The 23255-nt window shown below is 39.5% G+C and overlaps 1 long non-coding RNA gene and 1 pseudogene across 2 annotated transcripts in view; both read right to left on the minus strand.

The window, feature by feature from the left end:
* Positions 1-4: 4 nt before the first annotated feature.
* Positions 5-23255, minus strand: part of LOC145487585 (uncharacterized) — a 74204-nt gene continuing 50953 nt past the window's right edge. The window contains exon 3 of the long non-coding RNA XR_014049420.1: positions 5-3315. This is a non-coding gene — a long non-coding RNA (uncharacterized LOC145487585). The remainder of the gene's footprint in view (positions 3316-23255) is intronic.
* On the minus strand, positions 8595-14673 carry LOC145487514 (uncharacterized; annotated as a pseudogene). The gene is made up of 5 exons (XR_014049415.1): positions 14136-14673; positions 13291-13956; positions 12319-13182; positions 11991-12234; positions 8595-11726 (listed from the first exon to the last, which is right to left on the minus strand). The product of XR_014049415.1 is annotated as an uncharacterized LOC145487514 (transcript).

The following is a 23255-nucleotide window of genomic DNA, read 5'->3' on the forward strand; positions in this document are numbered from 1 at the left end:
ATGCCATCAACTTTTGAATGGTTATCCGCGTAGAAATAAATCTAAACATTAAATTTTGCAGTTTTAATTTCTTCAACAAAAAGATAACACATAGGGATAACAGAATGTGGTTCGCGTTAATAATTGTATTGATAGTGACAATGTTGTGTCAAAGTGCCTCACTCGCTTCGAATTTCACATTTTCAGCTTCAAATTTTTCACTGTGGAAAACAAATAACAACGCCTTCCCTGACTTCGTTCCTGTACCTTTTTGAGTTATTTTTTTGTAAAAAAAATACCTCTTAGTCGGCGCGTCGGGTATGTTATGGACGGGTCAATGGGTGAGTGAGTGAGTGAGTGAGTGAGAGATGTATGTATGTCACACCAATCAGATTGGATCTACTATGAACAGCCAATCAAATTTCTTGTTGTAAAGGTAAATGGAACGTGAGAAACACAAGGTATGTATAAACACAAGGACTTTGGTAATTGAAAAATAAACAGTGACGTGTATGTTGCTGGTTTGTGATTTTTAGTCCGGTTTGGAGGGGAGTGTGACAGTTACATACGTACATTGGGTTGTTTGAGAGTGTATAATTTTCAGTGTAATGGTGGCCAGTTATGAACGAGATGAGTCTTGAGCTTTGAAGCAGTTCGTGAGTAGTAGGCAAATGGCACGAAATATTTTTATTTTTAATTACAAAGGGTAACTTGATACTTTTGTTTTTCACAAGGAGTTAATTCAATTAGAGGTCACGAATCGTCGGTTCTAGTTCTTAGGACATGTTTTAGAGGAGACGAGACTATTTAGATTTGAAGCAGTTCTAACGTTTACAATAGTAAGTGCAGGTAACGATTGTTTTGTTCTTATTGCATGCAAATATAACGAGATATTTTTATTTTTTAGTTACAATGGGTAATTTGACACTCTTGTTTTTCACAAGGTAGTAAATTCAATTAGAGCTGACGAATCGTCGCGACTTGTTCCCACGAGATGTTTGCTATTTTTAGTTACAAATGGTAACTCGACACTTTTGTTTTTCATATGGGAGTAAATTCAATTAGAGCTTACAAGTTATCGGCTATTGTTCCCAGGATATTAGACAAAAAAGAAGCTTTCCTTTCTAGAGTGTTTTTACGTCTCTGCAGTAGCAGTTTAATATTTTTATTTGATGGGCATTTTATGACATTCTTTTCAGTCCGATATTTTTAAAGGTAAAAAGTATAAAAACTGTTCAAAAGTTCTTTGAAGACTGTGTGGCACCAAGTTAAAGTGCAATTTAATTAAATCAGACTTTCAACGTATCAGAGAGGTTTTTTTCTCTTTCTTTAAATTTTCGGTGAAGTAGTGTTGTTGCGTTGTGTCGCGTAAAAAGGGTAAACTTACTACTCGTATAAAATGCGAAAAGTTCTCTTAACTTGAGTATTTTTGAGCAAAAATTCCTCTTGGTGGCTGGAAGGGCTCCCGAGGGGGTACTCCCAGAAAAATTGGTTGGGGGTGTGCGGCCCGCTTCCCAAAACCCTTAACCCTATTTATGACCAAAATCTGCGATATTCCTTACCTTATTTATGACCTGACCAAAAATTCGAAACCCTATTTACGACCTGACCCTCAAATCAAAACCCTGTTTCAGACCTGCGTTATAATTAGCTCCCTAGTTCAAACCAATGTTAAATTACCGTAAACATATAAATTTGTGAAGGGCTTTTGTTGATTTTCTTTTCGATAATGATGAAAAAGTGGCTTCTTCTTAAGGTGGTATGGTACCCTCAATATGGACCAAAAAGTTTGTTTAAATATGGTAAAGAAAGATCAATTGTGTGCTATTGCACTCAAGAAGAGAAATTAAATTTCTAGAGTTTTACTCAAAATGACTGCTATGGAAACCAGCCACAGCCTTTTGAAGTAGTGTTTTATAGTATTGACACCAACACTTCCTGCTCTTTTACAAAACAAGAATTGACTGTCAAATAAGCATATCATGTAAGTTTCTGTTTTGTTCTGTGATATGAACCTAAGTTTTGACAGTTAACTCTTATTTTCAGTGCTTTTTACAGCTTTATTTGGAAATAACCTTATTTTTTACCAGTGGACAAATCATCTCATGTCACGTGACAGACCTTAAAATGTTACGATTTTTTTGGTTTATATCATCACGACACTATTGGTCTTTGATGAGCCCAAGTTTCAGAAATTCTACTTAAAAACCTTGCAAAGTAGAAATGTTGGCGCGAAGTCAGTCGGTACAAAGGTAAACTTTTGAGAAAAATGCACTTTAAGTTTCTTACACGAAGTATTAAGCATTTAACGAACCACAAATAGTGGGGGGGGGGGGGTGCAGATTGGATCTCGGGGGAGGGGGTGCAATGGTTGTTCTATTTTGTAAAAAGTTACCGCAGTTGTGGGAAATATTCCTTGTCATAAGGGAAATGAATGAGCCTGTGATGGCAATTTGAGGCAAAGCTTTTCACAAATAATTATACCAATCGAGTTGTGCATGTCTTAAAAGTTTTTTCTAAATAGTTTCGTTCATGTAAGTTAAAAATAATCTATATTTTTGGTCACGTTCTTATGGTAAACAGTCGTTGCTATGGCCGTTGCCACGTGAAAAAACTTATACCACTGTGTACTTTCCTTAAATTTCACACTCATCTGGAAGAAAATTCGGCAAGATCGTTTCAAAATGTTTTTGACAAGTCCTCAAGGGTCTTAAGTCTTGTATTTCCAAGAAATTGAATTTTTCATGAACATCGCCATATTTTGGGGTACCATACCACCTTAAAGCATACCCATATCAAGGCTAGAATGCAAAAACCGTACCCTATTTATGACCAAAATGACCAAAATTAGCTAAAATCGATACCCTATTTATGACCAAAACGGCTGGAAAACCATGCCCTTCGGGGCCGCACAGACCTATATAGCCCATACAAGGGAGTCCCCCCCCCCCGGGAGAAGGGCTACGTGATCGGTGAGTGAGGGAGTTATGCATGTGCGCGTGTCAGACCAATCACAGTGTGGGTTGTATCAAAGAAAGAATAAAATTGCCTGTTAGAAAATAAGATGGTATCTACATTAATCTGGAGACGTGTCAGATTACTATAGTTTGTTCAGTCAAACATTTTATGGCTTACTATTTAGTTATCTTACCATTACCGATGTAACATCGTATGTACATCATAAACTCCCAGTTTCTTTCTTGCTGTACATCGCAACCAAAAAACTTGTCAAATCAACCAAATCAGTACTGTAAACAGTTCCATGAATGCTCCTATCTCCGAGACTTATAGTTCACAAAAAAATAACTCTTGCACGCCTTGCGTGCCTATGTTTTTCTATTTAGGTCGCGTTACTACCAATGCGATTTCGTGGAGTGTTGACTTCATTGTTTTCCAGTGTTATTGACGGGCCGTGATGAGAAATATTCCTTTGCCGTCTATCAAACAGGAACTGTAGGTGAAATCTGGAGGCGATGGAAGCTTCGGAAGCAAATTTACGGCTATTTTCTTCCTTCGGTAAATTCGTTGTCAAAAAAAATATCTCTGAGTTTTGCGATCTGAATTACCACTCACCTTCGGTAAACTTGCAGGGCTTTGCGATTGGTCGCGATGAAAAATATCTGTGAGATTTGCGAGCTTATTCACCACTTTTAAAGGATGTAGCTTGGCTAGAAGACGCTCGGTTTATTTTTCTAATTTTCCATACATTTGTCTGTAAATTTGGCCGGGTGGACGCGGTTCGCGGGGAAGAAAATACAGACAAATGTATGGAAAATTAGAAAAATTAACCGTGCGTCCTCTGGCTAAGCTACATCCTTCGAACTTGGTGAATACAATCTTCCACTTAGAATTTTATACCTAGTCAGAATGAATGATAGGAAATAAATAGAGGAATTTGAAACATATTAAACGTATTCATGGAGAAACATTTTTTAAGCAAAATTTCCTCTACGTGATTATTCAAAGAACTACTTTCACTCGGGAGAAAGCCAGTTCAAATCCAGTTCTATTTTCGCTTTCTTCAATTCGTTTTATTCCCAAATAAATATTTCTTCAACTTGCATCTGCTAGCTTTATTGTTGCCTTTTCTGTCCGACTAGTTAAGTGATACTAAAACAATTAGACCCTTCGCCCTCAAGGGCTGTGGGTCAATAGCCCTTTCCGCTCTAAATCAGGACGAAATAAGGATTGTTAAGGATGGCAAAGATTAACGAGGACTGCAAATGACGAACTTGAAAAACTAGTTATAAGCTAGTTTTTTCAAGATGCGCAAATCGTGACGTAGCTCCTTTAAAGCAAGTCATGTCCTTAAGCTTTCGTACGTAAGTTTTCTAATTGACTGTAACACCAACTGTAACGCTCACATCTGACACAAAAATGTAGCCGAGAATTAGCTACTGATACTAAAAACAATTTCAAAAACGAGAATGGAAGGTTCACGCAAGCTTCGAACCAACTAACATTCAAAATATATAACTACATCTGCCTGTTCATTATAATTTAAACTTGTCGTAAATTAGGCGCTTATGTGGCTTTTCAAATGATCTCTTGTCATTCTGTGTAATTAGCATGTCATTGCGTCAAATTCGGGATTCTTATTTTCATTTAACATATTTTAGTTTTCCACTTTTACTTTTTATTTATTATTATCTTATAAACGATTTGATTTTTTTTGGGGGGAATTTTTTTCTTTAAAACTTTGGTTTTGTTTTTCCGTGATCCGATCCGTGATCCGGTATGTGATCCGGTCCGCGATCCGATCCGCGATCCGGTCCGATCCGATCCTGCTTTTGTCGACGGAATCTTTACGTGTCCTACTACGTTGTTGTCAATGTAAATAAATTGTCTTGAATACGTTTACCGTTTTGTCGTCTACGATCAATGTTACATCGTCCTGAACAGTGACATTGTTGCATGTCCGAACTGGAAATATCAAAGATTTCTTCGATCGAACAGGATCCAAATCTTCAAAAGCACAATTTTGGGCTCCAAAAATTACACCGTTGCTGATTTAGTTTAGTTTAATGAGTTCGTCAAACTCGAATTAAAGCAAATATAGTTTCGAATAAAAGCAAATCCAGGTCTTAGTTTTTGAGATTGTAGGGGGTCTTAGGTCTTAGCTTTTGAGATTCTGAGGGGGTCTTAGGTCTTAGCTTTTGAGATTGGAGGGGGGTCTTAGATCTTAGCTTTTGAGATTCTGAGGGGGTCTTAGGTCTTAGCTTTTGAGATTCAGAGGGGGTCTTAGGTCTTAACTTTTGAGATTCAGAGGGGGTATTAGGTCTTAACTTTTGAGATTCAGAGGGGGTCTTAGGTCTTAGTTTTTGAGATTCTGAGGGGGTCTTGGGTCTTAGCTTTTGAGATTGGAGGGGGTCTTAGGTCTTAGCTTTTGAGATTCTGAGGGGGTCTTAGGTCTTAGCTTTTGAGATTCAGAGGGGGTCTTAGGTCTTAGATTTGAGATTCAGAGGGGGTCTTAGGTCTTAACTTTTGAGATTCAAAGGGGGTATTAGGTCTTAACTTTTGAGATTCAGAGGGGGTATTAGGTCTTAGTTTTTGAGATTCAGAGGGGGTATTAGGTCTTAGTTTTTGAGATTTAGAGGGGCTCTTAGGTCTTACCTTTTGAGATTCAGAGGGGGTCTTAGGTCTTAGTTTTTGAGATTCAGAGGGACTCTTAGGTCTTAGCTTTTGAGATTCAGAGGGGGTCTAAGGTTTTAGTTTTTGAGATTCAGAGGGGCTTTTAGGTCTTAGCTTTTGGGATTCAGAGGGGCTCTTAGGTCTTAGTTTTTGAAATTCAGAGGGAATATTAGGTCTTAGCTTTTGAGATTCAGAGGGGGTATAAGGTCTTAGTTTTTGAGATTCAATGGGGGTCTTAGGTCTTAGTTTTTGAGATTCAACGCGGGTCTTAGGTCTTAGTTATTAAGATTCAGAGGAGGTCTTAGGTCTTAGTTTTTGAGACACCCCTCATCTTTCGTCACAGTATATGGTTATATTTCGACCAACATTCTCGAAAAGTTCAACAAGCGTTCAAAGCAGTTTGCAGATCGTTCACATTCATGAAAGCCATTTCCACGATTTATAACGTTTCGAATAAACCAAAGCTCGAGAAAATGTTTTCTTCTAGCAAGTGTATTGCAATGAGTGACTTGGCTAGATCATGGAAGCACGTTTGTATTTTGAAAACACAATAGCTTCCTATTCTGTCAAGTGGCCCGCGATCAACGCAAGACGCATGTGAGCTCCCAGAGAAAACACAACTAAAAAGTGGCGTTTATGGCGCTTTTGGCTGTCTTTTCTGGTTGAAAATAAAGATAAATTTCGCTTTTCGAACAGTCTTTATCTACTTGGTTTCGAAGCCTACTTACTGGCCCAAATACGTTCCCCATAAATTAGTAAGAAGTTTCCCGCGCATTTTACTCATGAGCGACATTGGCCTTTATAACACAAACAATAGACTGCAAGGCTGATACTACGTGAAAAACGTTTCGAGACACCAACATGACAGGAACCGATAAAGTAGGATCGGAACAGTGGACAGCTGTTTCGCCCTTCTTGGGGCTCGTCAGCACTGTGTAGCGAAGATATGTAATGCCAGCCCAACAGCCAACGCACATAAATTGCAAAGTGACCCGTTCACTATATCAACTTCCGTACTTTGAACTCACTTGCGCCCCGAAACACGCGTTGCCACATCACGTGTTTCGGGGCGCAAGGAGACAAAGTGTCAAGATTGGTGTCTCGAAAAGCAAAAGAATAAATGTGGCTGGACAAGGCCAGCCTAAACATTTAAACATTCAACCGCATGGCCAGTACCATGCTTAAAAAACGCAGCGTATCGGATCTAAAAAGATCTACGGCCCGAAAATACGAATGAGAAACCAGAAACTGCAAGGGTCCGCAAACGATAAACGCTGCCAACATAGGATCTGCAAGAGATCTCTTGTAGATCCTACGTTGGCAGCGTTTATCGTATGCGGTCCCTTGCAGTTTCTGGTTTCTCATTTATAACACAGCGCGCGCGCTAGTCCTAACTAATTCCTATTGAGCCATCATGAACGAAATCTCTTTTATACCACAGTGGCTACTACTCTCGCAATCTGATTGGCTAATTTGACGGTGTCGATAAGAGTCTAGACTACGAGTAGTCCTTCTTTCGCTTAGTCTGTCGTGCGTGACGCCAGAGAAAACCGCGAGAAAAAAATGGCCGCGCCAAATTCTCGCGGTTTTCTTTCGCGTCAGTCACGACGGACTAAGCGAAAGAGGGACTGCTCGTGGTCTAGGCAACGCTGCTCCCATCAATGTGTCACGCAATGCTTTTTTTAACTCCCGTTCTGAAAAAACCATATTCTTTGACGTTGATTGTGGTAAAATTAACAAATTGACGTCAGTTTTTTATGCGTCTGTTCTCTTATTGATGATAAATTGCGTCATAACATTGTCAAAGTGACTGTGGAACCACGAGCCGCAGACAAATCAAATCTTTAAAATCCCCATACCACTTGAATTGTTCCTTCGTGTTCAAGTAGTTGAGTTGACTGGCCAAAGATGCCATTGATGATGAATTCTTGTTTGCAAGCCAACCATGATTTTTAACGAATTGTAAACCGATTAAAAAAATGGCGCTGCGCGATAAAATACGTGTGAACTCTCTGAGAGTAGACAAGGGAACAGCGCCTGATCTCCAAAGATTACAAAAGAAATAAGTTAACCGTCACTAGAGCACATCCTCCGATATCCATTTTCTGTAATCTTATTGTTCTAAATCTAACGAATATTGCATGTTACATGTATCAGGAGAATAGCCGGCTCTGTTCCACATGAACTGATAACAACCAGGAGAATATCAAGGTAAGCGAGTGAATCCTCTGTATATGTCAGAAATGTAAAAAAATGGGGGGGAGGGGGTTCACCGACTTCGTTTTGGAGAGAACATGCTCTGAAGAACATCCTAAATCTCAACTAGTGAGACAATCTCAGATAGTGCAGAGTGTAATGCATACCTATGACTCAGTACTCTTGACACAGTTCCTATATAACCCCTGCCATTCACTCCTGGTTTGTACTGACCTGGCTAGTCAGCTAGGGATTTTGATGAGACATAATCTTAGCAGTGTGTATGTTTGATGTGTTTATTTTCATTAACAGTCCAAGAATAACTTACAATTAATTACCGTTTGTCAAGACAGCTCTCGAATTTTACTGTAGTGTTTTACGTTGATTTTTGCTCATTTTAAATTAAATAATACATTTAAGTTGCGAACGTGACAATTTTACTCTTCACGAAAACGTTTGTAACTTGATACTTTTGTTTTCCTCGCAGAGGTATGTAACCTAAAACTCTTGTTTTCTCGAAAACACACAGAAGATGTGCTAGTATTCTTTTCACAGCTGGAGATAAATGGAAGAAAGTTGAATGTCGGATGAAGAAATGGAGGAGGAACGATTTGCTTTATTTAAAACGCAAATTTTCTTTTGACGGATAAACAGGAACTAATCTAATTATCAAATTGTCACGAACAGCAGGTTCTGTTTCCACCTTTGGCGTTAACAATAAAACCGCTTAAATTTAAAATACACACTGATATCGATTAATACAACTGAGGAGTAAACAACGCTACTTGACCGAGATTACATCCTTCATCGGTGATCGATTCCCCTGAAAGACTGATAAAATTTATGCTTTCAGTAGGTGCCACGGAGTCTGCAGCAATATTTGAGCAGTTTCCTGGGTTTTTTGTTCAATTTGCCGACAAGTTTTAAAACCACTTACTCGGGAGAGTTTCGGCTGCGGGTATGAACATTTTGGTCTCTTTGATGGAGACAATTAAAGGATGAAATAAACGCACTAGTGTAGTTTGGAAACAATAGATGATACTTCTTGAACCAAGTTAGGCGTAATTCCAAAAGACACGCAGTCGCAGTAACATCCTTGTATCGTGCTAATGATGCTAGAACGCATGCGTATGACTTATTAGGGTTCTACCGCATGGAAAAGCGCTCAAAGCTAGTGTGTGATCTTGTATGAAATGTATCTTCCACCTGATATATGTAGTTGACACTAACGTTTATTAATCTGCGCATGCGTTTAGAGCAAATATTGGTTTTGTTCTGAAGAGAAAAGTACCAGAAGGAGAGCAAGGGGCTTTCTGAAACAAATACATAGCTTTTTGAAGTGATTATAAAGGTAAGGTAGCATACCTGCCAACCCCCAGGGTATACACGTATGCCCTCTTTGAGGCCGGCAACGGGGCCAAATTAAATATGGACAAGTGCAAGGCCCTTTGGATTGTAATCCATGACCATTCCAAGGGTGGCTTTAACATGGTCTCTATTGCTCTTAAAGTTAATGCTCTCTTGGTGCAATGGATCCGCCGTTATCTGAGCTCCCCGAACAGCTGGGTCTCTCTAATGACCTTCTGGTTTTTTGACCGGTTTGGTATAGACCCCATGAGTGTCTTCTCGGCACCTTCGGCTTTCTCTCCTGCCGGGCTTCCTCCCTTTTATGCTGCCATGCTGAATGCGTGGAAAGCTCTGAATGGCTTAGCCTCTCCAAATGGCTTGGTTGTACGCTCTTTGGTCGAAAATGTAGACCTCCCGGCATCTTCCTTTTCTTGCAAATTGTACTACCAGTTGAGTCTCCTTAATCATCCTTGTCGGCCTCATTGTGTTACCAAATTCAGACCTTCCTTTGTGACCTCGACTGGCCTTCAACCTGGAAGTCTCTGTTTTTCTTGCCCTTGGACAGGCAAGTCATTGATCTGAATTGGAAAGTAGCTCATGGGGTCTTGTACACCGCTGAACGGCTATCCTCCTTTGGTTATAACCTGCCCACCAATTGCTTTTGCGGTTATCACATGGAGTCCTCTGAACATCTCTTCTTTTCGTGTCATCTCATCCAGAGTGGCATTGGCTTTGTTCAATCTCTGCTCTTTCGGGCCTCCGCCTTGGCTCCCTCCTTAACTGTGCGGCACATGCTCTTTGGTTTTAGCAGCGATGAGCTTCTTTGTGTTCCTCGTGTCCTCTCCTACTTACTGAATCTCTGTAAGTTTTTAGTCTGGTGGCAGCGGAACGACTATCGCTTCCGCTCAGTACCACCCAGTGCTCTCAGGCTCCTGGCCTGTCTCAAGTCCAGGGCAAATTTCTATTTGCCTCTGTACTTCAAGCGTTTCCTCTCCCAGCGGCGTCGTCGCCTCTTCCATCGTCAATGGGGTGCTAATGGCGTCGTTGGCCGTGTCTCTGGCGGTTCCTTTAAACTAAGTTTTTAAGTGCCTGGTTTTATCTAGAACTTTTTGTTTCTTCGTTTTTATCACATCTATTGAAGTCTTTGGTCTCTTTCCCTAGTCCTGGTCGCCTTTGTTGGATGTACTGAACTAGTATATTTTTAACTAGTCTTTCATTTATTCGCTTTTATTGCATGTTAATGTTTTAAACCGTGTCTATTGCCTTTTGTCTCTTTATGGTGGGGCGGGGTTCGACTCCCCGGCGAAGTTGGCGAGCCGGCCTCTTATGAGGGTGCTCCCCCTCCTTGGCGGTACTTGTATTGTCCTTTCTACGCCTCTATGGTCGATGGACATTGCACTGCGTTCATCGTACCGCCTTACATACAAAAAAACAAATCTGGAGACGTCTAGAAATCTTTGCACTATAAGAATGTCATTTTCAACGATGCCCGAATACTCTCCGAAAATCACCCGAAGGTCTTCCGAATGTTCCCAACTTATCTCGGTTAGAACAGCATTTATTTTTCATAATCTTAAATGTTACGTTGCTCAATAATTCTAAAGTTTTACATCTTCTTTCAACATCTCAGTGCCATCGTTATGATCTATGTTGAAAAGTCCACATATTGCATTACAATATCTGCTGTAAAGCAGGGTTTTTACTAACAGGGTCCTTCGTATCAATATAACTCGATCATAATATACTTTTCCCCTTGGGTGTAATAAACGTGCATTGAAATAGTTGTACTGTAAACAAAATCGATCAGTGTTCAACGGTACTTTCTGGAATGCGTTTATCAGACACACCTTCTTACGACAATGAATATTCTTCGCTAACAACAACGCGATCATAATAGACCTTTTTCACTTGGGCGTAATGGTTTCCCATTTCAAATCACGTGGGATGCTTGTGTAAATTCTTCTTTTTATTTTTTTGTTTTCGCCACCCACCGACAGATATATGGAAACAAAGAAATATTGTGTACATGTGATAAATGACACACGATTCGAAAAGGGAAAACACCATCCCCGAACGAAAAAAGTGTATTAAACTAAGCAGTTAAATTTGATAATCACGAATGGGCCTTGTTGTACAGCCTCGTAGCGCTCTTTGCTGCTTTTAGTACATTGGGTGGAAGCCCGATTTTTCCAGGGCTGTTAAGGGACTCCATCTTAATAGTCATGATGCTGCCCAGGGTTTCCTCTTGATCTAAGCAGGATCTTAAAGACGTCAAATTTTTCTTTATCATAGAGAAGACCCTTTCTTCACCAGCATTCGAGTGCGGTATGGTAAGGACAAGCATAGCAATCTTGGAGAGCCGAGGGAAACGCTTATGGCCGTCCAGGGTGGTCAGCTCTTGCAGATGGCCCCAAACAATGTCGGGTCTTAGCCGGCTGCCACCTTCATTGGCTTTGGCCAACTCCCTGACTGACTTTGGAAGTTCCTCTTCGTCCATTGTGGCAAAGTCGTGGACCTCCTGAGTCAGTTCTTCCAGGTCTTTCGCTGATGTAAACGGCAGAAGGTTTGGGTACCTACAAAGGAAACTAGTCATTGAGAAGCGCTTGATAACTGTTTTACTGAGACAGCCGTAGCCGCAGTGCCACCTGTGCAGAGCAAAGTGCGCACAGCTTTATCTACAAGGTGAAAATGAAGACGAGGAAATTCCCACTGCAAACAGTTGGCCCCTAAGGAATTTTTAACTCAAACAATTTTTTGAGCTCCTGGAATTAAGGGTTTTATAGACTTTTTCCAAACAATCATTTGTCGATTTAAGTACTTTTACTTTAGTACTGTACCTCTGTACAAAGTACTGCACCATGGAGGGCTCAAGCTTTTCCCTTTCCTCAAAGTACACCATCTCAGCACTGACGAGAAGCTCATCATTTACTGCCATATGGCTGACAGCATACTCGAAAACTTCTATGAAGAAAGACCTTGCCTCCTCATAGAACCGCTTCTCATCCTCAGCGCCAATGTCACCGGAACTGACAAGGTTGTTCAGTGCAGTCCTTGTCACAAAGCCAACGTCGATCAAGGAATCTGAATCCAAAAAAATATTAATCTGCACACAGGCCTCTAAGTGAGTCAAACAATATTAAGAAAAAGAAAAAAGACGCAACATACCTGGCAAATATTGCTCAACATCAAGGAGCTGCTTAAAGGATGAGGACGCCTTAACGATCCCAGGAGAGATGAGCTTGCAGGCAAGAAGCTTTAGGAACTTCGTCAGGGATGAATTGATGGCACTGATTAGAGGTTCCTCTTTTTGTAGAAAGAGGTTGAGATTAACAAAGATCTGCAACGCCGACTGCAGAAATAGCAGATAAACCTCTGTCATGGGGTTGTTGAAGGCAGTCTCGAGCCTCTTAAATCGAGCAGCGGACTCATCTTCCGAGAGAAAATAAGTTTTCAGCGACTGATACTGCAGCAGGGTTCGCGTGGTCACATTCTCCAAGCTAAGCCATCTCGTGCTGACGTGTTTGGTGATCTTGCGGTATCCTTGATCGCAGAAATCAGCATATTCTGCCAGCTTGCATTTTCGCTTCGTAGAATGGACAAACCAGAAGTAAATGTCCAGGAGGTCTTCCACGTCAAATCCGGTCTCAGCATTGAATGCTTTGGCTGCAGCCGAGGAGGTATTGTGCACAACATGGCACTGGCATCCATTGAAGTATACTGATGGGTTCTACTGCTTGACGCGCGTCAAGATGGAGTTGTTTTTCCCCAGGTTAACATTAGTGTTGTCCATGGAAAATACAACGCGGTTTTCCCACGGGATTTTGTGGCGGGCCAAACACTCATCGATTCCTTGGAAAAGCATCTCAGCCGTGCTGCCACTAGATAAGCACATGTCCAACAAGCTGGTCTTTACCCGCTTTAGGTTCACATCGCACCGTCAGGGGATTCATCTTTTTGAGACCATTATCGTTAGAACCATCAGTCGCCAGCGAATACGGGGCATTTTTCATAACCTCCACCAGTAAATTTCTGTGTAGAAAACAAATAATGATAAAAAATATGCACTGAACCCTTAGCCCTAATGATGTGACTTACAGTAATAACCACAAGTGAAAATGTTTTTTTTTTTTTTTATACCGGAAATATGGCTTCAGCGCCCCGTTCACAACGCATGACGTCTTTGTCCTTCCTGATGCGTACTCTTTGGCGATTTTAGAGATGGGGAAAAATATCTTTGAACAGGGAGTTAAATGTATCCGCTGCTGCAAAGGGGATGTTATTGTTGACCATTGCCATGGCCACCTTTACTTCTGCCGAAGTTACCTTGGAAAGAAAAAAACATGTATTTAGTCGTTTAAGAGTGATTTTCTGAGTGTCGAGAATAGCAAGACAGTCACGAAAAATCGATTTTTCTTTTATTTCGCCAAAACATACCTTTGGGTGAACTTATTCATGGAAAAATAGTTTAAAGTTCCAACGATTTATTTTACGGCCAAAATTTAAGAAAGTTCGAAATTTGCATATAATGGCGCTTTTCGCGGCTTAAAATGTTCAGAATTTCACGCTTCTTTACGAAATCAGCGGGGGCGTAAAAACAATCCTACGAGTACAAAACTTGGCACAAATTTATTATTTCATTCTTATACTTTAAAATCGTGAAATAAGTTTCTTGAAGTTTTGTTTGTAGCTTTTTAACGAAGGGTATTTGTACAGCCGCCATTTGTGTCTCTTGGCAAGGAACAAATAAAGGCCAACTTTGACTAGTATAAATGGCCTCTGGTATATATCATGTGGTCAAAATATCTACATTTTAGGAAACCTCGGTTATTGTTTTTTTCACCCAAAACGTTATAGCTCTGGGAATTAAACTGTTCTCCGTCAGTAAAATAAAATGTTACGGCATGTAAGCGACTTCAGTTTTATGCAAATCACAAGGTTATTCTTTGGAAGTCAACGGTTTAAAACCGGAAACAACGACTCACCGTTACTTACGTTCCTTCTGCTGCTATAGAAACGATTTTAACTTCCCAGTGTCCTTGTGAGCTGTTTTGTAAAATATTTCCAGTAAAACAGCGAGCATAAACGGCCATAAAATTCGACAAGGTCGACAATGTTTATATTTGAGATGAGACACTGAGTGGCACACACAGTCCTGGCTGTTTTCATCGTCTTGCTCAGTCGAGAGTCCTTTAAAAATATGATAGGATATACGCTTCAAACCGTAGTAAATTAGTTTCTCATATCCATATGCCTCATGTCGACTCATGGGCAAATAAATCAGTCCCCGTACACTGAACTAGTGAGACAATCTCAGATAGTGCAGAGCGCAATTGATAGCTCTGGTACAGTAGTCCCATAAGTACTCACCCCTACTCGGTTAACTTCCGGTTTGTGTCTATCTTGGTAGTCTGCTACGGCTTTTCCCCTTTGCAGTGTGTATGTTTCAAGGTTGTATTTTCATTCAAGGTCCAAACATTACGCACAAATTAATTACTACTGGTGCTTTAAGTTGATTTTCGTTCATTTTTGAGTTATTTTTTTGTAAAAAAAAATACCTCTTAGTCGGCGCGTCGGGTATGTTATGGACGGGTCAATGGGTGAGTGAGTGAGTGAGTGAGTGAGAGATGTATGTATGTCACACCAATCAGATTGGATCTACTATAAACAGCCAATCAAATTTCTTGTTGTAAAGGTAAATGGTATGCGTGAAGATTTGATCCCGATAGAGTTCAGAACGGCCATATTTATTCTTCCATAAAAGAGGAGGAAGTATTCATATACTGGGTTTACTTCGACATTTTCTGTTGGTTAGGCCGAGGATTTTAGTTAAATGAACGAGATGAGCCTTGAGGTTTGGAACAGTTCGTGAGTTAGTAGTATGCAAATGCAACGAGATATTTTTATTTTTAGTTACAAAGGTAATTTGATACTTTTGTTTTTCACAAGGAATAAATTCAATTAGAGGTCACGAATCGTCGCGTCTAGTTCTTAGGACATGTTTTAGAGGGGACGAGACTTTAGATCTGAAACAGTTCTCACGTTTACAATATTAAGCGCGGGTAACAATTGCTTTGTTCTTGTTGCATGCAAATATAACGAGACATTTTTGTTTTTTAGTTACAAAGTGTAATTTGACACTCTTGTTTTTCACAAGGGAGTAAATTCAATTAGAGCTGACGAATCGTCACCACTCTTTCCCACGAGATGTTTGCTATCTTTAGTAACAAATGGTAACTTAACACTTTTGTTTTTTATATGGGAGTAAATTCAATTAGAGCTGACAAGTTATCGGCTATTGTTTCCAGGATATTAAACAAAAAAGAAGGTTTCGTTTCTGGACGGTTTTTACGTCTCTGCAGTAGCAGTTTAATAGTTTTATTTGATGACATTCATTTCAGTCCGATATTTTTAAAGGTAAAAAGTATGAAAACTGTTCAAATGTTCTTTGAAGACTGCGTGGCACCAAGTTAAAGTGCATTTAATTAAATCAGACTTTCAACGTGTCAGAGGTTTTTTTTCTCTTTCTTTCTAGTTTCGGTGAAGTTGTGTTGTGTTGTGTTGTGCTGTGTAAAAAGGTAAACTTACGACTTGTATAAAATGCGAAAAAGTCTCTAAATTAACTTGAGTATTTTTGAGCAAAAATTTCTCTTGGGGTTTGGAAGGGTTATGTGATCGGTGAGCGAGGGAGTTATGTATGTGCGCGTGTCACACCAATCACAGTGCGGGTTGTATCAAAGAGCGAATCAAATTGCCTGTTAGAAAATAAGATGGTATCTACATTAATCTGGAAACGTGTCAGATTACTGTAGTTTGTTCAGTCAAACATTTTATGGCTTACTATTTAGCTATCTTACCATGACCGATGTAACATCGCAACCAAAAAAACTTGTCAAATTAACCAAATCATTACTGTACCATGAATGTTTCTATCTCCAAAACTTCACAGAAAAAAATAACTCTTGCACGCCTTGCGTGCCTATGTTAAATTCAACAATACGCTGAAGCAGCAAACGTGACAATTTAGCTCTTCACGCCAACTTTGTAACTTGATACTTTTGTTTTCCTCGCAAAGCCATGTAATATGAAACCCCTGTTTTCTCCAAAACATACGGAAGATGTCCTTGTTTTTGGAGATAAATGAAAGAAAGTTAAATATTTGATGTAGTGATGAAGAAACGGAACAGAAACGATGTTTTACTAAAAATGCAAATTTTTACCGATGAACAAGAACTAATTTAATTATCAGATAGTCACGAAATACCACTTTCTTTTTCTGTTGCCACCTTTGTTGTTAACAATAAAACAATTCAAAATTAACACACAACGATATTGATGGCTGAGAAGCTTTTCAACGAAAAGTATTGAAGATAAACAGCGCTACTTGGCCGATATGAATGAGTCTCCTCAAAGACTGATTAAATTAATTTGCGCTTTCATTAGGTGCCACGGCGTCTGCAGCAATATTTGAGCATTTTCCTGGTTTCTTTTGTTACAAATTCACAATTTGCGGAGTAATAACGCCACTAACTTGAGAACTTTTTGGTCTCTCTTACAGACACAATTAAGGCAAGAAATAAACAAGTCGCTAAGGAGAAGCAATATATTTGAACTCTGACAAGCACACTATTGTAGATTGAAAACAGCAGATGATATTTGTTGAACCGACCTGTTTGTAATTCTAAAAGCTACGCACCCACAGTTACGTTTCACTTTTGCAATAAAAAGGGACAACTGGCGCTACCTGAAAAATAACTGCCGTCCTTGATCACATGACACGATATATAAAATACTGCGTGTAAAGATAGTGTATAACACTAACAATGCTAGAACGCATGCGTCTTACATGTTGAGCTCTACCATAAGGAAAACCACTCAACATTTGTGCGTGATTCCGTATGCAATGTATCCTTCACCTAATATAGAAGCCACGAACCCTAACTAATCTACGCATGCGTTTAGGGCAAATTAGTTTTGTTCTAAGGAGAATGGTACCACAAGGAGAGCAAGGGGTTACCTGAAACAAATATATAGCTTTGCGATGTTCAAAGTTAAGCGACGGCGATGGAATGTGTTTTACGTAGAGTACACATGTACCTTTCCCACCCTACTCCCACTACTTCCTTGCCTCTAGACTAATTAATAATTGAAATTAATTAATTAAACAAACATTAAAGTTTACACCTTAGCGCCATAGGGCCATAGGGCCATAGCGTGATAGCGCCATATCGCCTTAGTTGCTTAGCGGCAGGCAACCCCCATAACCATCCCAATAGTGCACTCTGCACTAATAAACGACTCGAATGACCTCTGAGGTCAGGAGGTTACCTGATATGTCGTTATGCTACTTTTCCCCAGTTTCACATTACACGCGTAACGCCGTACTTAATGACGTTCGCGCGAAAATTTTCCAGTGGATAGATTTTTTCTTAATTTTTACAGCAGTCAGATAATGAGTTTCTTGTGTCAGAAATGAAAAAAAAAAAAAAAAAAAAAAATGGGAGTCACCGACTTCGTTTTAGAGATAAAGCGTGTAGAAAACTACCTGATTTTGAAAATTCAGCATGCTCTACAGGGGTTCATAGTTAAAAATATCGAATGTGAGTCAAAGGAGGCAAACGATCTTACTGGATAGCACTACTGCCTGTGGTTTTTAAAGCAGCGACTATCCGGGTCAGATCTCCAGACATCGTCAGTTACACGGACTATAAGCGGAGATAAATAATGCCCTTGGCAGCTGTGAATGCGTGATTTAGAGGCACGAAAAGAACGAGCTGAAACGCGAATCTCACGCGAAAAAATAAGCTTTGCTCTCGCTGCTCGTATATTACCAGCTTTTGCTAACTAGTAAAACGGCACAGCCTGTTTCTGTGTTTTAGTCATTTCAGTCACTGATGACGCTCAATTTTGCTGTTATGGTTAGGTTTTAGAAGTAGCGCTAATCCATCCCCACCCCACACCCAGGAAAAGTAATTTCAAAAGTCGTGACGGCCAATACTCCCGAAAGCAGAATGCAATCTGCATTTGTATTGAGAGGCAATAGGCTGCGAGCAGGCATATATTGGTGACGAGAAAGTAGGAAAGGAAAAAGGGAATTAGAAGTGCCACTTTTTTATTTATTTATTTATTTTTTTTGAACACCCAAACCCGTTGGCCGTAAAAGAATCTACCTGGACATACTTTAATTAACAAATAAAGAAGCCTCGACTGTGCTCTGTTCTGTTGTAAAGCACGCAGGAAGTGGTAGAGCACGAAAGAAGTGTAGGGGAAAAGAGACAGTGTGAAAAGTGTTTTTCCCTACTTCTTGAGTGGTCTACCGCTTCTTAAGTGCTTTGCAACAGAACAGAGCACAATCGAGGCTTCTTTATTTGTTTTATGATAAAGAATCCGATAATTTCCCCACGCATTTGGCTAAATTTTCAAACCAAACTTTATCAGTCCGGAATATCCCGATAAATTAGGACAGTCATGACGTCATGAAGCTATTGTTAGCAGGGAAAATGGCGGACCTTTTCTGCGGACAAAGAAAATATGTTGTTTCCAGTCTCGCATAGAGTCTGGCCGGCATTATCCAGGACTTTTTGCGACCAAACGTTGAGAAGGAGAATAAGCGGCCATTTTGGTGGTGGGAGAACGTTGACTGTCTTCTAATCATTGAGTTTTTTTGGTGTCGAGCGACGATGTAGACGCGATTTTGTGGCCAAATATTAAGGTTAGTAAAGTGTACGCGTTATTTTCTAGTATTCACGTATTTTTCATTGAGCTGTGTATATTTTTTACTGGTTCTAGTGTTGTTAAAGTTTCATCATGCCAAATTACACGGTTGTAAACAAAGTCGATATTTTGTAAACTCTCTTTGAATTTGAGGCGTTACAAGTGTACCTGAACCGCTGTTGTTATAAGGCTTGAGTAATGCATCGTTCGTTCATTTTTATGACAGTTGTTCTCAATTTCTCTCTCTTAAGTACATGGAAGAGCATACTCGACTGCTCGAGGCACTTTGCCGAATTTTTGGGGAAAAAAGAAAGGGAAAAGAGAGGAAATAAGACGTCGTTAAGTACGCGGACGAAATTAAACAAATTTGGGAGGTCTCTGTTTTGGTGGATTCATCGAATGTGCACCCCAGTTTTATCACTGGAGAGCCAGTAGCCTGTTGAAAACCACCTAGAGCACAGAGGTGGCAGCGAAACAGACAGGCCAGGGGTTGTGCAGTGATTCCCTGTAAATGGATGCTATGAGTATCCCAAGGAATGGCACAAAGGGTAGAGAGATTGTTTGTGCTCATTTACCAGACGTTGAGGGCCATGCAAACATGTAAGTTAAGGTTTTTAGGGGGCATTGTACTCTTTTTTTGGGGGGCATTTTTTGAAAACTATACACACTGCAGCCGTTCCTAGTAGATGATGATTCTTTTCACCTCCCCATGAAGCTTGAATGTACCAGAAAGTAAGGTTTTTGCAAAATAATTTTTATGAACGCAAAGACTGAAAAGGTACGAGAGTTTATAATGTAGTGTCGAGTGTGGAACATTACTAATTGTGAAACTAATGCAATACATTAATTGGTTGTGAACAGGAAACATATCAGTTTGGTTAAGAATATGTAATAAAAAATAGAAAACATAAGAGTTATCAGACCACTTGAGGGCAATCTCTTATTTAGTGAGACTAATGTGGTGACTACATTCAAAATAAATTCATATGTTAAAACGAAAATTACATCTGTAATAATATTGGCATCTGTAAGCAATGTAATAATCTTCTAAGCGCTTGTGATTTGTTTCAGGTCCTGCATTCTGCTAAGAGGCAAATTCAAGGTCGAGAGTACCTAAAGAGTGAATAAAATAAAATGGATTTCACTTTCAAGACTGAATTTGTTTTGTATACTTTAAATAAATATATAATAAAACCTTGGGACATGTGGATGGATTGTGAATGCTCCCTTGTCAACCTGTCGAGGAATTATATTTTGATATTTTTGGGTAAATAACTTGTGAAAGTCAGCAATTATATGTAAGTTCTCATAATTTCCATGTGGAAATCAGACATGATATCTTTTAGCACAGTAACAAATAGATACAGGAAATATTTAAAATAAATACCAAAGTGGAGAAATTTCAGAGTTACAAAGAATATATTAACCGAATTTTTGACTATCCCTGCATCTGACAACCCTAAAATTTTGGATACATTTTTTTCTAGCTTAGTTTATTTTGTATAAAAGAACAAGAATTTCTCACTCGTATGCGTTATTAAAAATTCTGTTTTAATGATAATTTCATTTCCTCGATTAAGCCAAAACGTATAACATTTTGGACATCCACAATTTATCTTTGCTGGCATAGAAGAACACGCGCGTGCTGTCGATTTCGGCCCGATAATCCCTAGATAAGAGGAAAGCCTCAATTCTCATATCGATCATTTCTGTGCTTAGAGAAATGCAGAGTACAGATGCTTACCGATTGTACGGTCTCTTTCCAAAGAATGATAACAGCAGCTCGTCAAACGTGGCCCGCATTGCGTTCTGTGGTGCTTCCTTCGGTCCGAGGATAATCGTTATATGGGCAGAATTGTCTGTGACATGGAACGCGAACACAAACTGCCCTTTTATTTTATAATTTGGACAGTATTTAACTCAATTCGAGATAAACATATACCTCCTGAAGGCCCACATTCATGGCATTGGAAATTATTCGCGACTCTCTTTGTCCGCCATCTTGAATCTCTTGGTTTGTTGTGAAACACAACACTCCAATCAAAACACGCATTCTCATTGGTTGAAACGTGAGTTTCGTGACATCACAGATGTCCTAATTTACCGGGATCAAGTGGCGTCAGACTTGCACTGTTAAAGCACGCTAAAATAAGCCAATCACAATCCTTGTTAGAATTGTTCAAATAATTTGATTCGCTAAAGAAGCGACAGCTGTCAATCACAAACTGGACTTCGGCTAAGCTTTCAGTTTCGAGTAGTTTGAGCGGCTTTTGAGGGAAGAACGATGCCTTCGAAGTTCGCTTTTAAGTTGATTTTTAAATACGGATCTAAAGGCAGGTGAAGGTTTATAGTCCAGAGGAATCCAGCCGTGTTGTGGCCCATGAAAACGTGTACTTTTCCAGTGGGAATTACGAAACCAGGAGCTGAAAGCTTGCGGATGAAAATGCGAAATGCTGAGTTGAATTTGAAAGGAGCTACAGTTATTTACGGCTTGTAGCCGCATGCAGCAAGATTGCCCGAACTAGCGTAAAAGTTAGAAAGACTAAACGGCTCCCACAGGTGCTACTCCGAGTACAGAAGAGAATATCAGAGCAAGCTTTGCACTGACCACTCGTCGGTTCACTTCACTGAGATGACCGGAGAACGAGCGCTACTACACTGCATGTAAGTGTTGTTTGAGCAAGTGAACATTTTTACAAAAATAAAGCTTCTCATCATAAACAGAGACTGTTCAATTGTTGTTTTCTGTCGTTGTTTTACTTCTTAAGTATAATTTCTGCCTTCGTAACAAATATAATGTCTTTTATCGAAGCACTGTTTAGGTTGAGAATTTGTTTATTCGCTACGTGTTTTGTCGGCGGGAATGTAGCAAAACTTGTTATTTTAGTACAGTTATAACACTACTGTTGCTAACAATGGTCTCTGTGAGCCATATTTACTACACACAAATAGCTCGTTTCCATTGCGTTTGTCTGAATCACAGGGAATGTTTAATTTGGGGCAAATTTGTCAAAATTCCGAAGCAAAAATTTGAAAGCAAAGTTACCGTCATCAACCCGTGCTCTGTTCTCTGATAAAGCACGCTCTTTCAGCCAATCAGAGCGCGCGTTATATGGAAACTTTATTAGGTATATTAACATTAAAACGGATGAACTCTGTGCTGCGGTAACTGAGGATCATGTATTGAATGTTTGTTTAACTTTTCACACAAAATGTCATGCTGCTCTTGACAGATATCGCAATAACTTTATAAGGAAGTGAACATGTTTGATTTGTATTAACAAGCACATCTTAAAACTATTAAGAGTGCAACTTCAACAAGTAAATAATAAATGTTTGACACTTTTTTGACGCCTTCAACGACACAGGGAAATATTGAACTTCCTCAAGATATGTGATTGCAAAGTTTTAAAGTAATCAAATGAGAAGGAATGTCTTCAAATATGGCCGGGACAAGAAATTGAACGGTAAATTTGGAAAGAAAATCTTAAGCCTATATAACAGAAATTTCAGACTAGAAAAATAAAAGAATGAAAAAAGTGTAATTAAGCCTTTATTTACATAGAGTACGTTTGTCACTTTTGGTAAGCAACACGCAGCGTTACTGAAAGCAGGTAGCTTGCGTTACTTGAATAAATAATATGCAGAATTTATAACATTGTTATCTTTGGTGATCCAGCTTTTCCTGCAGATAAACGGTTTTTTATTTTTGAGTATTTATCTTTGCGCACGGTTAGATGTGTGCCAAATGTTACTAAGCGCAAAACCGTGACTATGAATCATGTTGACATCAAAGAGATCAATCCAGTGTTGAAATTATGTCAGGGCATCATGCATCTATGAACGATATCTTAGAAGCTAACAATTATGTCAAAATGTTGCTTTTTCAATTTTCTGTTTAAATCGAAATGTCTCGTTAAAAAGATTTTGAATACCGTAACTCAACTAAATGCCGTGATGTTCAATACGGCGTTACGCGTGTAATGTGAAACCGGGGAAAAGTAACATAACGACATATCAGATGACCTCCTGACCTAAGAGGTCATTCGAGTCGTTTACTCAGTGTACGGGGTCTGAATTATTTACCCATGAGTCGACATGAGGCATATGGATATGAGAAACTAATTTACTACGGGTTGAAGCGTATATCCTATCATATTTTTAAAGGACTCTCGACTGAGCAAGACGATGAAAACAGCCAGGACTGTGTGTGCCACTCAGTATCTCATCTCAAACATAAACGTTATCGACCTTGTCGAATTTTATGGCCGTTTATGCTCGCTGTTTTACTGGAAATATTTTGCAAAACAGCTCACAAGGACACTGGGAAGTTAAAATCGTTTCTATAGCAGGAGAAGGAACGTAAGTAACGGTGAGTCGTTGTTTCCTGT

Source organism: Orbicella franksi, chromosome 5 (assembly GCF_964199315.1).
Source record: "Orbicella franksi chromosome 5, jaOrbFran1.1, whole genome shotgun sequence".
NCBI classification, from domain to species: domain Eukaryota; kingdom Metazoa; phylum Cnidaria; class Anthozoa; order Scleractinia; family Merulinidae; genus Orbicella; species Orbicella franksi.